The sequence below is a fragment of the Prosopis cineraria genome, unplaced genomic scaffold (genome assembly GCF_029017545.1).
Source record: "Prosopis cineraria cultivar Desert tree isolate PC_DT_omini unplaced genomic scaffold, ASM2901754v1 PC5, whole genome shotgun sequence".
NCBI lineage: Eukaryota > Viridiplantae > Streptophyta > Magnoliopsida > Fabales > Fabaceae > Prosopis > Prosopis cineraria.
This window is the reverse complement of record NW_026555336.1, coordinates 9960448-9976713: the sequence shown is the minus strand read 5'-3', so window position 1 is coordinate 9976713 and position 16266 is coordinate 9960448.

Genomic DNA, 16266 nt, shown 5'->3' with positions numbered 1-16266 from the left:
AAATGTAACTCTTAAATTGTAAAAGTAATTTCTGTTTGTAATTGTTTCAAATTTTAAATTGATATTTACAATTTGTTTTTTAAAAAAGATTAGCAAGGACCTAACTATTATTAATTCAATATATTGGGACATAACTGTTATTAATTTAATTTATTTGGACCTAATTATCATTCTCCATAAAATTAAAACACACATTTAATGATGAAGGCCTCAGATCTTTTTGGTTTCTTTTCGTTGAATGGATAACAAGTTAATTTTGGCCAAGGATTGGATAACAGGTTTAAGGAAAAAAAAATTTTTAGGCCAAAAATGATTTTCCCCCACAAAATTTTACCTTTGTATACAGCGAATCAAAGGTTTTTATAAAAAAAATAATAAAAATAATTAATACTCCCTTCATTTTAAAAATATAAGACATTTTTTTAAGTATTGGATGTTAAAAAATGTAAAGCATTTTTAATCTTTCAAAATATAACCATTGCCTGTTTTTCAAAAGTATTTTTATTGAATAAATTACTTTATATTTATTTTAGGATGAAACGTCTTGTTAAATAAAGGTAAATATAAAAAGATATAGTTAGTTTAAAAACAAATAACTATTTTATTGGAGTGAGATTTAATTAAAAATATATTATATTTTTTAATAGAGAGAGTAGATACAAAGCCAATTACATTACGGGTTACTAATCTCAAGAAAAATTGTGTTCTTAAAACTTTTAAAAAGGACAAATTTCCTTCTCAAACAAATTCTTTAATTTTAAATGAGGTCTCTATAATTTATTTTATTTAAATTAAGTCTTTATATAGTTTGATCAATTAGATGCTAGCAAAAAAAAATTCAATTAGATCTATTAATCCCTGAAATTTAAAACTATTAATGTAAGATTAATTTTCCTTAAACAAAAAAAAAACTTTTGAAGTTCATAAAGGGTTAAAGATCTAATTTACCCATAAACTTTTTCTAGAAATAATAGGCATCCCAATGTGAAGGGTGGAGCAGTATCTTCCTAAATATTTTTTGGAAAGATTAATCTACAATTCTTTCTAGTTTCCTCAATTTTAAATTAGATCTTTGTCATTACAAAAAAAAAATTGTTGCCAAAAGTTTAAAAGTTGCTTCTAAACAATTTTAGTGGTGACCTTTCACCGTTGCAACCAAAAAGTCTCGTCGCTAATTGTTTTTTTCTCAAAGCTTTTTTTGAAAAAAATAAATAAATAAAAAATTCATATCATGCCACATCACCCCGCCACATTGCACCTTCTCATACCATGTCACCTACCACCCAGCCACGTGTGTGCCTTGTAACCCTCTCCTTATATCATCACCATATAAGGAGAGGACTAGCACAATCATCACATACAATACAAATTGTAATTAAATATTTAGTTTGAAAAACTTAAGCCCAAGACTTATTTTGAAAACCATCATAACTCTCAACTAACTCAACCCTAGAGCATAACACAGCGGAAGAATATATACGCATCCATTAGAGTCCATGCATGCTTTCAAAATAGAGAAATAAAGTTAAAATTTGAGCCATGCACCATGGCATGTGGCACGGAGCCATGAACTGGCCTTCTTTGTGACATACGCCGCGGCATAAACACGTCATGTGATGCAGTACATATGACAGTTTCTACAACTGTTATTTGACAGTTCACAGGACGAACTTCTAACGTACGCCATTTCCACATACGATGTTTGATCGGAGTAATTCAAGTACCCACACAAAGTTTATTATATAAGTTTACTAATGAGAAAAGTTTGGACATGACCCAATGGTCCAATCAAAGTTTAGACACCTAAGTGTAAAAAGTTACTTTTTAAAAAAATTTAGCGCACCCAAGCCCTAAAATCAATCACATTGTATCATTAGACCATTTTAGGCCTTAAACCAAGTCCAAAAGCACCTAATACACCTAGTTGACAAAATGTTATATCATATATACACACAGATTAAAATTTGGCTGTTCAACGGCCCATTTTCATAAAACACAAACTTTTCACAAATTAGCTCAAAAACTTTCCTCTAGCCATTTTCACTACAATATGACCACAATTCTTAGGTTTTCACATTCACGGCATATTCATTACAAGTTCATAACTAAATCTTAGCCCCCCAAAGACTCATTTCACCACATATTCACATATATGGGTTAAGATTTACTAAATCACTACAAATTTCTACAATTTCAACAATCACTACTTATATCCATTCAAAACATACATGCAAGTCCTATGGCAATTTATATTTATAATATTTACAACTAGTTTAAGTTCATTACACAAAACTTTGGGACTGTACAGCTTGATCGCCACTAAGCTGGCCCTGAATCTTTCCCCTTGCCTTGATTACTACTTTGTCCTATAAAAAAATGTAACCACGGGGTGAGATAAAAATCTCAGTAACAGAATAACTCTCTACTACTAATTATTACATGCAACCATAAGAAATAATAAAACAAATGGAATGGATGAGCTAGGCAACTTTTTTTTTTCTTTCTTTCTTTTTTTTTCTATCTCTTTTCTTTTTGTTTCTTTTTCTAGCAATTTATTTCTTTTCTTTTTGACTATATTTTTTTTTCAAATCTATCTTTGTTTTTTTTTTGGTTGCCCCTAACTCTTTGAAAACAATGGAAATAATGGATGTAATGGTGTAGCAATAAAGGATAAAGAGTAATGGATATAAAAATAATAGGCATCCACTCATTTGATCTAGGACATGCAATGAATATTAAAAAGACATATAAAAGTGTAACATGCATTCCTTGGGGAAAATAGGGTGAATATATATATATATATATATATATTTTTAAGAATCAAACCAAAGGCTCAAAGTGGCTAACAAAGGATAATAAATGATAATAGGTTGCCTATTTGGCTTTTGGCTATTTTTTATGAATGCCATCTCTCATCTCCTATCAAACAAGTGCGAGATATGTGGTCTTAATTAAGAAGTGAAACAAATTCTAGAGGGTAACATCAGTAAGGAATTAATCACACATGAGTGTTTAGCCTCTTCCATGAAAGGGTAATATGCCACTCTAATCCATTAATTCAAGGTAAAAGAATATTCACTTCACACCTATTCAATCCTAAAAATTACCACATCTCAAGAATCAAAATATCCATTTAAGAGCTAGGTAATTAAGTAACTTCAAACAAAACAAAACAAAGCAAATTTTTTTTAATTTTTTTTTGCAAAACCAAACAAACAAAACAAAATGTTTATTTCTCTCCCCCACACTTAAATCATGCATTGTCCTCAATGTATGTATAGACTAGTGATAAAATAAGGTGAGATCAATAATGAATGCATAACAAAAATGTGTTGCAAATTTTTTTTTTTTCAAACTAAAACACAAGACAAAGAAGTCAAATAAAGCAAATAGACTCTAATTTTCCTACTAGGTTCATCTCCCTCACACTTGAACTATACCTATTATTAAATATATCAATTAAAGGAAAGTAAAAGCTCAAGGTTGGAGAGATACAACCTTATCATGGTGGTTCAAAAACATGTTGAGAGAAGTCCTCCTCCTTTTGAAGTGATTTGGCATCTTTGTAGAGCTTGCATAGGTGACCATTGATTTGCATGGTGGAACCCGTGGCTTTATTCAAGAGTTGCAAAACCCCATAGGGAAACACCTTGGTCACTAGATACGGTCCCTCCCACTTAGACTTCAACTTGGCATGCTTATGAATAAACCTTGTTTGGAACAAGAGGACTTGATCTCCTTCTTGGAACTTTTTCCTCAAGATTAGCTTGTCATGAAGGATCCTTGTTTTCTCCTTATAGATCCTAGAAGACTCATAGGCATCCAACCTAAGCTCCTCAAGTTCTTGCATTTGAAGAAATCTCTCCTTAGCCGAAAGATGGAAATCCAAGTTGAGTTTCTTGATAGCCCAATAGGCCCTATGCTCTATCTCTAGAAGGAGGTGGCAAGCCTTTCCATATACCAATCGAAAAGGAGACATGCCAATGGGAGTCTTATAAGCGGTCCAATAAGCCCACAAAGCATCCTCTAAGTGTAAAAACCAATCCTTCCTATTTGTGTTCACCACCTTGGTTAAGATCTTCTTAACTTCTCTATTTGATACTTCGGCTTGGCCATTAGTTTGGGGATGATACGGTGTAGAGATTTTGTGATGCACCCCATATTTAGCCAAGAGAGCCTTCATTATCTTATTACAAAAGTGGGATCCTTGGTCACTTACCAAGGCCTTAGGAACTCCATACCTACAAAAAATATTAGATTTGAGAAACTTCAAAACAATCTTAGCATCACAAGTTCTAGTAGGAATGGCTTCAATCCACTTTGAAACATAATCAACACCAAGTAATATGTACTCAAAACTAAAGGATGGTGGAAAGGGACCCATGAAGTCAATGCCCCAAACATCAAAAATCTCACAAAATAAAATGGGTTGTTAAGGCATTTCATGTCTCTTACCCCAACTACTAACCTTTTGACATTTCAAGCATGCTTTACAAAATTTATAAGAGTCTTTAAACAAGCTAGGCCAATACAATCCACAATCTAAAACCTTCCTAGCTGTCTTATTTGAGCTAAAATGACCACCACATGCATGAGAGTGACAAAATTCAAGAATAGAAGGCACATCAACATCATCAACACACCTCCTAATCACTTTATCACTACAAATCTTCCACATTAAAGGTGGTTCCCAAATGTAAAATCTAGACTCTCTTTTCAATTTTTCAATGGCAAAACGTGAAGCACAAGGAGGCAAGACTCCACACTCAATATAGTTAGCAAAAGAGGCATACCATGGAGGCTTAGATGAAATGGCACACAATGCCTCATCAGGAAATGAATCATAAGGAATAGTAGGGTTAGAGTTTACCATAGTAGCTTTTAAATGAGGTAGTCTAGACAAATGATCTGCTACTTGATTGGTAAAACCACTCCTATCCCTTATCTCCACATCAAATTCTTGCATCAAGATCACCCATCGAATCAAGCGAGGCTTAGAATCTGTCTTCTTAAACAAGTACCTCACAGCAGCATAGTCAGTGTACACAACAACTTTAGAGTTAAGAAGATATGATCTAAACTTATCAAGTGCAAAAACAATAGCAAACAACTCTTTCTCAGTTGTGGTGTAATTAACCTGAGCTGAATTTAGGGTCCTAGATGCATAAGCAATCACATATGATAACCTGCCCTCTCTTTGACTAAGCATAGCTCCCACAGTAAAATTAGAAGCATCACATGACAACTCAAAAGGCAAAGACCAATTTGGGGCTTTAAGAATAGGAGGGGAAATGAGCATGCTTTTCAAAGTGTCAAAACTCCTTTTGCAAGCATGATCAAAAACAAAATCAACATCTTTTTGTAAGAGTTTAGACATAGGCAAAGCAATTTCACTATACACCTTTATAAATCTCCTATAAAAGCCTGCATGTCCCAAAAATGATCTCAAATCTTTCAAACAAACAGATATGGCAAAGAAGCAATCACATCTACTTTGGCCTTATCCACCTTTATGCCATTGGAAGAAATCAAATGGCCTAAAATAATTCCTTTATCTACCATGAAATGGCATTTTTCAAAGTTAAGCATAAGCTTCTTTTCAATGCACCTACCAAGCACTTTATCTAAAGAATGCAAGCATGAATCAAAGGACTCACCATACACAGTAAAATCATCCATAAAGACTTCCATGCAATGTTCAATAAAATCACAAAATATAGACATCATGCATCTTTGAAAAGTACCAGGTGCATTGCAAAGACCAAAAGGCATCCTCCTATAGGCAAATGTACCAAAGGGGCATGTAAAGGTAGTCTTATCTTGGTCACTAGGAGCTATAGAAATCTGAAAATACCCACTAAACCCATCTAGGAAGCAATAATGGGACTTGGAAGCCAATCTCTCAAGCATTTGATCAATAAAAGGCAAAGGAAAATGGTCCTTCCTAGTCACATTATTGAGCTTCCTATAGTCTATGCACACTCTCCAAGCATTTTGAACTCTAGTTGGAACAAGCTCTCCTTTCTCATTTTTTACCACAGTAATCCCCCCTTTCTTAGGTACAACTTGGGTTGGAGACACCCACTCACTGTCAGCTATAGGATAGATGATCCCAGCACTAAGTAGCTTGACAACATCTTTCTTTACCATATCTAAGATCAATGGGTTAAGTCTCCTTTGTGGTTGCCTAATGGGCTTAGCATTGTCCTCAAGAAAAATTTTATGTGTGCACACAATAGGGTCAATACCAGGAATGTCAGCCAAAGTCCAACCAATAGCATGTATGTTCTTTCTCAACACATCAAGCAATGCATTTTCTTCCTCGAGAGATAAAGAGTTAGAAATTATTACCGGAAGCTTCTCATTCTCAATGAGATATGCATACTTGAGATTGGATGGTAAAGGCTTCAACTCCAAGGTAGGTGTCTCTACACAAGAGGGAATGAGCTTCTTTAAGTCTAATTTGGTGGAATATTCCATGGTACTCTCTTGTCTTTTAGGCTTCTCACTTGTTTTTGATTTCTCCTCTTCTTTCTTTATAGCCTCCCCCTTTTCTTGCAACTTGTCCTCAAGTGCTTGGACTTGATCCACGGCCTCGATATATGAAAGTGTAGAATTTTCCTCCAATAGCTTGGGAATCCTAAGAACATTAAGCTCGAGTGGAGAAAAACTCATAGATTCAGCCTTAATGGCTTTAGTACCTACAACACAAGAAGGTATACCCTTCTCAAGCATTTCAAGATCAAGCATAGGAGATATTTTAAACAAATCATGAGAAGAAGTAGTTGCATCGTTCAAGCATGCATCAATCTCTAAACAAATAGGACAACTACATCCATCAATGCATGTAGTAGTAACAAGAGACAAATCATCATCAACATGTGAGAAAGAATCAAGCATGTGAGACTCACAAGCATCATGAAGCAATAACTCAATGGAACTTACACCTAACAAAGAATAATCCTCAAAAGGATGTTTCATTACTTCATATATATTAAAAATAACATGATCCTCTCCACATTTCAAAATCAAACTACCTTTTTCCATGTTAATCAATGTACGGGCAGTCCTCATAAATGGCCTTCCTAAAATCAAAATATCATCCCCACCCCATTCTTTTGACATATCAAGCACATAGAAATCCACAGGAAATAATAGACCTTTAACACAAACCAACAAGTCTTCTACTACTCCATGTGGTCTTCTAACACTTCTATCCGCTAATTGGCATATCATAGGTGTCTTATGCATGCAATCAAGACTCAAGGCATGATAAATTGAAAGAGGCATAACATTAATGGCTGCACCTAAGTCTATCAATGCATGAGAAAAATGTGTGTTGCCAATCTTGCATGGAATTGTGAAGAAACCAGGGTCCTCACATTTTATAGGGAGTTGAGGCTTTATGATAGCACTCACAGATGAGGGTAATTGTACCCTTGCATTAGGCCTAAATTTTCTTTTATTTGTACAACAATCTTTCAAAAATTTGGCATACTTAGGAAAGTTCTTAACTACATCCATCAAGGGTACATTAACATGAATCTTATGGAAGAAATCATATACCTCTTGATCAAATTGTCCCTTTACTTGCTTAGGGACCACTTGTGCTTGTGGAAAAGGAAGCTTCTTTATAATCTCTTGACTTTGCTTTCCTTCTTCCTTCCTTGAACTCTCCTTTCTTGTTTCACTTTGCTTGGCTTCTCCCTCTTTTTCCTTGCTAAACAACTCGACCATAGTCCCCTTTTCCACCTTAGATGGTGGTTGCTCACATATGATCTCCTCAATGTTTTCATCCTCATCATCTCTACAAAAAGATGCATCATTAGGAGCAAAAGAAGAACTAGAAACATTAACATCAATTGAAGAATTTAAAGAGGGCTTCTCGGCCTTCCCTTGTCTTTTGTCTTCTTGCACTCTTTCTCCCAACTCCTTGCCACTCCTCAATGTGATAGCATTAAGATTAGCTTTAGGATTAGCAACGGTGTTGGATGGTAATGTAGAGGCTTGAGCATTGGCTGCACTTAATTGGTTAGCAAGCATATTCATTTGAGAAGTAAGGGCATTAATTTTAGAGTTCATGTTCTCACACCTGTTACCCATACTCTCTACCTTGTTCCCTAAGCCATCATACATGTTTTTATACAAGGAGTTCATTTCAATCAACTGCTTACGTAACACATTCACATCATTAGAAGAGTTCGAATTAGAAGAACTCTCAATTGGAACAAGCCTCCTATCACTATAAGAATTAGAAGAAGGTGCAAGAGAATTACCACTTGGATTGTAGCTTTGAGAAGAGCTACCTTGAGATAAATGAGGTGGAGGGTCACGGCCAAAGGTGTTTTGATAGGATCCTCTTTGTTGATTGTCTTGTAAAGCCACATTTGGATTTGAATAGGAGAAATTAGGATGGTCTCTCCATGAAGGGTTGTAAGTATTAGAATAAGCTCCTTGCCCTTGCCTCCCACCATAGGATTGTTTTCCATTGTAGATAGCATTTACTTGTTCAAACTTAATAGGACAATTGCTTTCTACATGCATAGGTGAGTCACAAAAAGTACAAGAATAAGGGACAAGTGCTTGAGAAGTATTTACATTGCTCACTTGAGATATTTGTGGAGCCAACATTCTCCCAATCTTGGCAGCTAGCAAGTCCACATATGAATCATTAAGAATTGAAGAACCTACTATATTCGCATTTCTCTTTTCCCTTGTAGAGTATTAAGCACCACTTGAAGCCATCTTGTCAATTAGTTCCCAAGCCTTTAAGGAAGTGAGGTCAATCAAGCATCCACCACTAGCGGCATCAATGTTAACTTTGTCTCTTGGAATTAAGCCCTCATAAAAATATTGGACTAAATTCTCACTAGAATTGATGGTATGGGCATTTAGCCAAAAGGCCTTGGAATCTAGTCCAATACTCATAGAGACTCTCATCCTCTCCTTGTTGGACCCCATAGATTTGCTTCCTCAAATTGGTGACCTTGGAATTTGGAAAGAATTTATCTAAGAAGAGTCTTCTTAGCTCGGCCCATGTGCTCACTTTCACATAAAAAGGGTAGTTGAAATACCACTCCTTTACTAAACCTTTAAGAGAAAATACAAAAGCCTTAGCTTGAACATCATCAACATTTACATGCATAGGCTTCATAGTATCACAAACCAATAGGAGAGTATGTAAAAACCTATAGCAATCCTCTCCCGGTAACCCATGAAATTTAGACAATGCATTAATTAGAGAGGATTTAATTTCAAATTGAACATTAGTAGGAGGAACATATAAGCCATAAGGATTATCATGCCAATTAGGTTGAGTTAATTGCCTAATGCTCCTCTCCTCTCTAGGGTTATGCAAGCCTTCAAATTCATTATTAACATGGCCATCATCATGCAAATTCTCATTCCCATTCCCATGGCCCTCATTATGCACATGCTCATGTCCTAAAACACCTTCCATTGTTGAATTACAAACCAAATGAGAATCAAGAATAGGTTGTGATCTTCTCAATCTAGAAATAGTCCTTTCAATTTCTGGATCTAATTCAATAAAAGAGGTATGTTTTCTTCGGGTCATGCACTAATCAAGCTCAAGAAAATTAAGAACAAAGAACAAGCTGAACTAAAATGTAAATCAACACGAAACAATTCAAAACACACAAAAGCAAGAGAAATAATTTTTTTCTTTTTTTAATATACTCAATAGCAACAAAATGAAAAAAAAAACACCAAACAAGTAGAAAGAGAGTTAGAAATGCTCAATCAAGAAGCTTTGGCAATTCTAGAATTCGCATAGTAGGCTCTCTGGAGACAGTGAACTTGTGAATTTTCTATCAGCAAATCCACATAATAAATTCCCCTGAAACTTTTATGAGAAACACAAGAGATATACAGGAAAATTATAGAAAACTTTCAGATTAAAAATCCTTCCCAATCGTTCCCAGAATTTTTCACAAGTTGGTCCTCAGGTCTGGAGAAACAGGATTTCGTCCAGAAGACCTTCAGAGCTTCTAACAAACTTTCAAATAGGAAAATGGAAAAATTGAAGAAAATCCTAAACACAAGAAACAAAGATAAGACAGTGATAAGAAAAATGAAACTCGAATCAATCAATTTGAACGCACAAAGAGGAAGATATACTAACTCAAAGTTGAAACAAGGTTTTGGTAATCCTCTGTAATGACTCCCTGGACCTTGTTAGATTGTAAAATTTCCACAGGACACTTCTCACGTCCAAAATTGACCAAACGAATTTTAAAGTGAAGCTAAGATATAGAGATTTCAATGAAATAAATTTCAAGTTCAAATTCCCTCAGACTCATTCCTAGTTAATTTTTCAATTTCAGACAGAGACACTAGAAACAGAGTATTTTCAGCTCTACACCAAACCAACGAAAATTGCACTAATTTTTTTTTTTTTCAAAACAGAATAAAAACACTCAAAACACACAAAAAACACTAAACAAAACACAAAACACAAATTTTTATAATTTTTTCAAAAAAAATTTCCAGGAACACTAAAAATGTAAATTAAGTACTAAACAACCTTAGAATTAAACTTAAACCATTCCCCGGCAACGGCGCCAAAATTTTGATAGGAAATTAGTCGCTTATCCTCAAAATTACACTAAAGCTAACCCTAATGCAATATAGGGCCAACCCTAGGTCATCTCCCAAGGAATGGTTTTAAGTCTAATTGAAAGTTATCTAGTGAAATAAATCAATCAAAGTTTGTAGGAATTTAGTTACCTAGCTAATTACCTAATGTGCAAGTAATTAAAATGCTAGTGAAAGTGAGTGAAATGAACTTCCCTTTTCACAATAATGAAACCCTAGAGATTAGTTATTTTGGACTCATTATCTTCTCATGATTTGGCTAAGTTTAGCTTCCCTTTCCTCTTGACTAAAGCTGTCATGACTTAAGAAAATTATCCTAAGCCAATTAACCTAATTAGCTAACCTCCCTAGGTCTTAGATTAAAGTCCCTAGTTTAATTAACCAATTGGTGAAGACATTAGCCAAGTGATTCACTCAAAATCCTCTCTCAACAGCCATGGTCAAACACATAAATTGAGCAACCACAAGATTATGTCAAGCTACTCAACAACACAAGCATTAACACCACAAGATTATGCAATATTAACACAAGATATTCACTAATTGAAAAACACAAGATTATGTGCCAAACAAAGAGTGGCAAAATTCAGTCATGGCTGTCCAAGGAAGAAATTAAATGAAACAATCCTCTCTCTTTACATCAACATCAAATTCAAATTAGAATTTATAAGCTAAGATGATTAAACCCTAGATTAAGGAATCTAACCATCTAGTAAAAAGAGAAGATGATAGGAAACAAAAGAACTTAGCCAATTTGAAGCTCAAGACTCATCCTCCATCTTCATCTCTCTAGGATTCCACAAAGAAACTTAGCCAATCTTCATCTTCAAGAACCCTAGTGATTGCTTGTGAAGGCCAAACTCCATAGCTCTTGAATGATGGAAATGAGCTTCAATCCTTGTGAAAATGGAAGGGATGGAACGAAAATGAAGAGAGGAGAAGAATGGTATGAGTTTTGTGGAGGTTTGGTGGCTGAAAATGGAGGTTAGGGTGCTGGAAAATGAAGAACAAAAGAGAGAAAATGAAGAACACTATGAACAAGAGAGAGAGAATGTGGAAGATGAATGAGATATGTGTTGGATCCCATTTGGGGCTTAAAATGGCGTGCTCCTTGGTGTCTCCCATCAGCTGAAGCTTAATTAAAATAAGGAAAAAGAAATTAAAATGTAAATGGGAGCCTTGTCACACTTGTAAGGTGGCAACTTCCTATTGGTTTGTAGATGATTCTAATGTGTGCCTAATTTCCCATGTGTCATCCACATCATTTTAGCTGATTTAACCCCTCAAAATAATCATAATTCACGTGCAAACCATCAGCCATTGACCTCAAGGAGTGTTGACCTCAATTGCCTAATTGATGCACAAGTCACATGCCACCTATGTCACATAAATCACATAATTCAATTAAATAGCATATGATATAATAAAATCTAATTCATGTCCAGAATTAAATTCATAATTAGAAGGGAGAATTTATTAAATTAACCAAGTTTTAGGCTGCACAAAATTATATAAAAATTTTCACACAAAGGCAAACCAAAAACTAGGACAAACTAAGACACTTAAGAAAGTGTTGACTTTTTTATTTAATTACTCCCAAACTAAAATAAATTTTAAAAATATAATTTCACCATTCATCAACTGGACATAAAATTCACTTTTTTAATTTTTCTTGTACATTTTCTCAAAAGTTCATTTTTTAGACCAAAATGCCCCTAGTGCATTGAACCTAGAAACTTAGGCAAAGTTCCAAATATAATGCAATGTGTGCACTTGAAGGTGATAAATTATTAATAAAATGGTCCTAATTGATAAATAAAAGTGGGTAACAAATGTGTTCTATCACAGTATTGAAATAGGAGAGACCTACCTCAGTAATGGAGATAAGAAGTTTCTTGGGGTTAGCTGGTTATTATTAAAGGTTCATTCAGGGGTTTTCAGAAATAGCCTCTGTTTTGACTAAGTTAACTAAGAAGGATCAATCGTTTGTATGGACTAAGAAGTATGAAGTAGCATTTCAAATGCTAAAAGATAAGTTGACTACAGCACCAGTGTTAACAATTCTAGATCCAAATTGGTCATACATAGTGTACACCAATGCTTCACTCAAGGGTTTAGGATGTGTACTAATACAAGACGATAAGGTTGTAGCCTATGCGTTTAGACAATTGAGGCTACATAAGGAAAATTACCCTACTCATGACCTTGAGTAAGCTGCTATTTTGCTCTAAAGATTTGGAGACATTATCTTTATGGCTCACAATTTGAAGTGTTTAATGACCATAAGAGTCTCAAATATCTGATTGATCAGAAAGAGTTGAATATGAAACAGCAGAGATGGATGGAATTTTGAAAGGTTATAATTTTTAGCTAAAATACCATCCAAGTAAGGCCAATATAGTCACCGATGCATTAAGTATGAAGACAGCACACATGGCTTGTATAATGAGACATGAACAGAAATTACTAGAGGATTTCTCTGGTATACATCAGAATGTGCCTATTTTTGCTTGCTGTGTTTAATTTGAATACCATGATCATTACTCATGAGTTGTGAAAGGAATTGTGAGAAGCACAATTGATAGACCCTTATCTGCTAGATATCCAGAAGAATATTGAAGAGAAAGGGACTTCAGAGTTCAGTTTCAATGATGATGGTTTCGTGGTGTATTATGATCAGGTTTGTGTTCCTGACATTAAGGAGATCAAAGACACCGTACTATCCGAAGCTCATCGGAGTAAGTTTACCATTCACCCTGGTGCTACCAAGATGTACCAAGATTATGTGTCGAAGTGCTTAACTTGTCAAAAAGTCAAAATTGAACATCAAAAACTACCTGGTATGTTACAACCGTTAGAAATTCCAGAGTGGAAGTAAGATAGCATTTTAATGGATTTCATCATGGGTTTACCCCGTACTCTAGCGGGCTATGATGCTATCTGAGTCATTGCGGATAGACTGACCAAGTCAACCCACTTTCTGGCTATTAGAGTGGATTATCTTATAAATAAGTTTATCAAGGTGTACTTACAGGAAATAGTGAGATTTCACGGAGTCCCAAAGGATATAGTATTAGATTGTGATCCAAGGTTCACGTCGAACTTTTGGAAAGCTTTAAATCAAGCTATAGGGACAAAATTGAAATTTAGTACTGCTTACCATCCCTAGATAGACGGTCAAACTGAGAGAACAAATCAAACACTAGAAGATATGCCCAGAGCTTGTGCTATTGAGTGGATTGGTAGTTAGATAAACACCTACCATTAGCAGAGTTTGCTTATAAGAATAGTTTTCACTCAAGCATCCAAATGGCTCCTTATGAAGCTTTATATGGGAGAAAGTGTCAATCACCACTTTGTTGAACTGAGTTGAGTGAGAGGAGGATTTTGGGTCCAGATTTGGCAGATCAGACTACTCAAAAAATAGAAGTGAATTGCCAAAATCTTTTGATGGCTCAGAGCCAACAAAAAAGTTATGCTGACAAATGGAGAAAAACGTTAGAATTTGAGGTGGGTGACCATGTTTTCTTGAAGGTTACACTAATGATAGGCATTGGGAGATCAATTCAAGCTAAGAAGTTGACTCCACATTTTATTGGTTCCTTTGAAATCCTAGAGCAGATTGGGATACTTGCTTACCGGATTGCCTTGCCATCTCATCTCGTGGGCATGCACGACGTGTTTCATGTCTCCCAATTAAAAAGGTATCAGCTCGACCGATCTCACATAATTGAACCTGAAGATGTTGAGTTACAGGAGAACGTGACTTATCAAACTAAGCCTGAGAGAATAAATGATATAAAAGAGAAGCAATTGAGGAATAAGATCATTCGTCTAGTTAAAGTGATATGGAAAGGAATGACTCCTGGAGATGCTACATAGGAGACTGAGGAGAGAATGAGACAACTATACCCTCATTTGTTCCCTTGAGGTATGTTTGAGCTATTGTATGAATTTTGGGGATAAAATTCTTAAAAGGAGGGGAGAATTATAACATCTTTAATTTTAAATCCAAATTACTTAAGCTTAAATAGATTAGTAAAGTAAATCTTTAAGGTGTGTGGCTAGAGAGGCCTAACAGGCGTGTTTGATCTCAATTTCAGTATCAAACGCGGTCCGAAAGAGAATTGGGTCACTTAGGGATAAAAGAGGAAAAATTTCTAAAGGGAATGGTTCTGTGCCACGCGCTGCAACGTGAGGTTGGTCTACCATGGTGTATGTGTGCCAACATGCTTGGAAAAAGCTCTCTGTGCCATACGCTACAATGCATTATGCGTCTGTCGTGACTCATAATCAGATTTTTGCAGTAATAAGTCATGAATATAATGTGAAACAGAAGAGAAAAACAAAAGAGAACGAGAGAGTGGTGAAAAGCTGAGCTAGGGCTTGAGGAAACTGATTGTTGGGAGTAATTTGGAGCTCATAAACACCAAAGGTAAGCTTTCTAGCTTAAATTTTCCTCTCTTCTTCCATTTTCTTAATGATAGAGGTTAGGGTTTAATTTTTAATGGTGATTTTTAGTCCATAGAGGTTATGGGTCTGAACCCATTGACTTAAATAGAGTTAATAGGGGTAGATTAAGCTAAGTAAACTTGATAATTATGATTTTATGATGATTGGTGGTTGGAAGACATTAAATGTCTGAAATTCCCATAAATTTAGTGGTTGGGAATATTATGGCTTTATTAATGCCCATTTAAGAACCTCATGTTATAAATAAGAGTCAAAGGAAGCTAAAAAACCTTATGGGTACTTCTATATGAGTTTGAAGTAAATCTTGAGTATTAAGAAATGATGAAAATGCTAGTGAAAAATAGCTCAAAATAGACATTGATGTTTTGCATGGTAAATGCTAGTAGTGTAATTACCTTTGGCACCATTCAAACTTCTTGGAAACTTCGAGAGTGAATAGTTGAGGGGTGAAATCTTTGACCTTTCAAAGGTTTGAGGTAACTAAGAAAATTCTATTCTATGCTTGTGTGTGTCTATTAGTTTATTGATTTATGAATTATCATTGAAATGTATAAACTAGAAAAGAATGCAAGTATGGCTTAAATTGTGAAGAAATTCACTAGATCAAATTTGTGAATTGTATGCTTTATGATGTAAAACTTTTTCTTGAGAACAATAGTGGTGGATTTCCATATTAATGTTTATTAGGAGTGCAACGATTTTTACAAATTGAGAAGCAAGGTGAATCCTTGTTTTAGGAGGAGTATAATGATGTTTGAAAATCGAAAAGTTTAATGATTTTAAAAGTGTCAGGTACAATGATTGTGATTTGGGAGTTTAATGACTTGTTTGGCTTTGAAGTTTCATGAAATGTGTTTGAGAAGTTCAATAATTGTGTAATGATGAAGTTTAATTATTTTAAAAGTATGAGGTACAATGATTGTGATTTGGGAGTTTAATAACTTTTTTGGTTTTGAAGGTCCATGAAATGTGTTTGAGAAATCTAATGAAAATTGTTAATGTGAAGTTCTAGGATTGGTATATGTGTGAATTATGGCATAAATGTGCATTGCATGATCTTGAGAGGTGGGAGTTCACCTAGAAAGCGGAGTAGATGTTGAGTCCACATAGTAAGGCCCCATCTGTGTGATAGATTACCTAGATTAATTCTATCCATACTGTCCTACTTGTTCAATG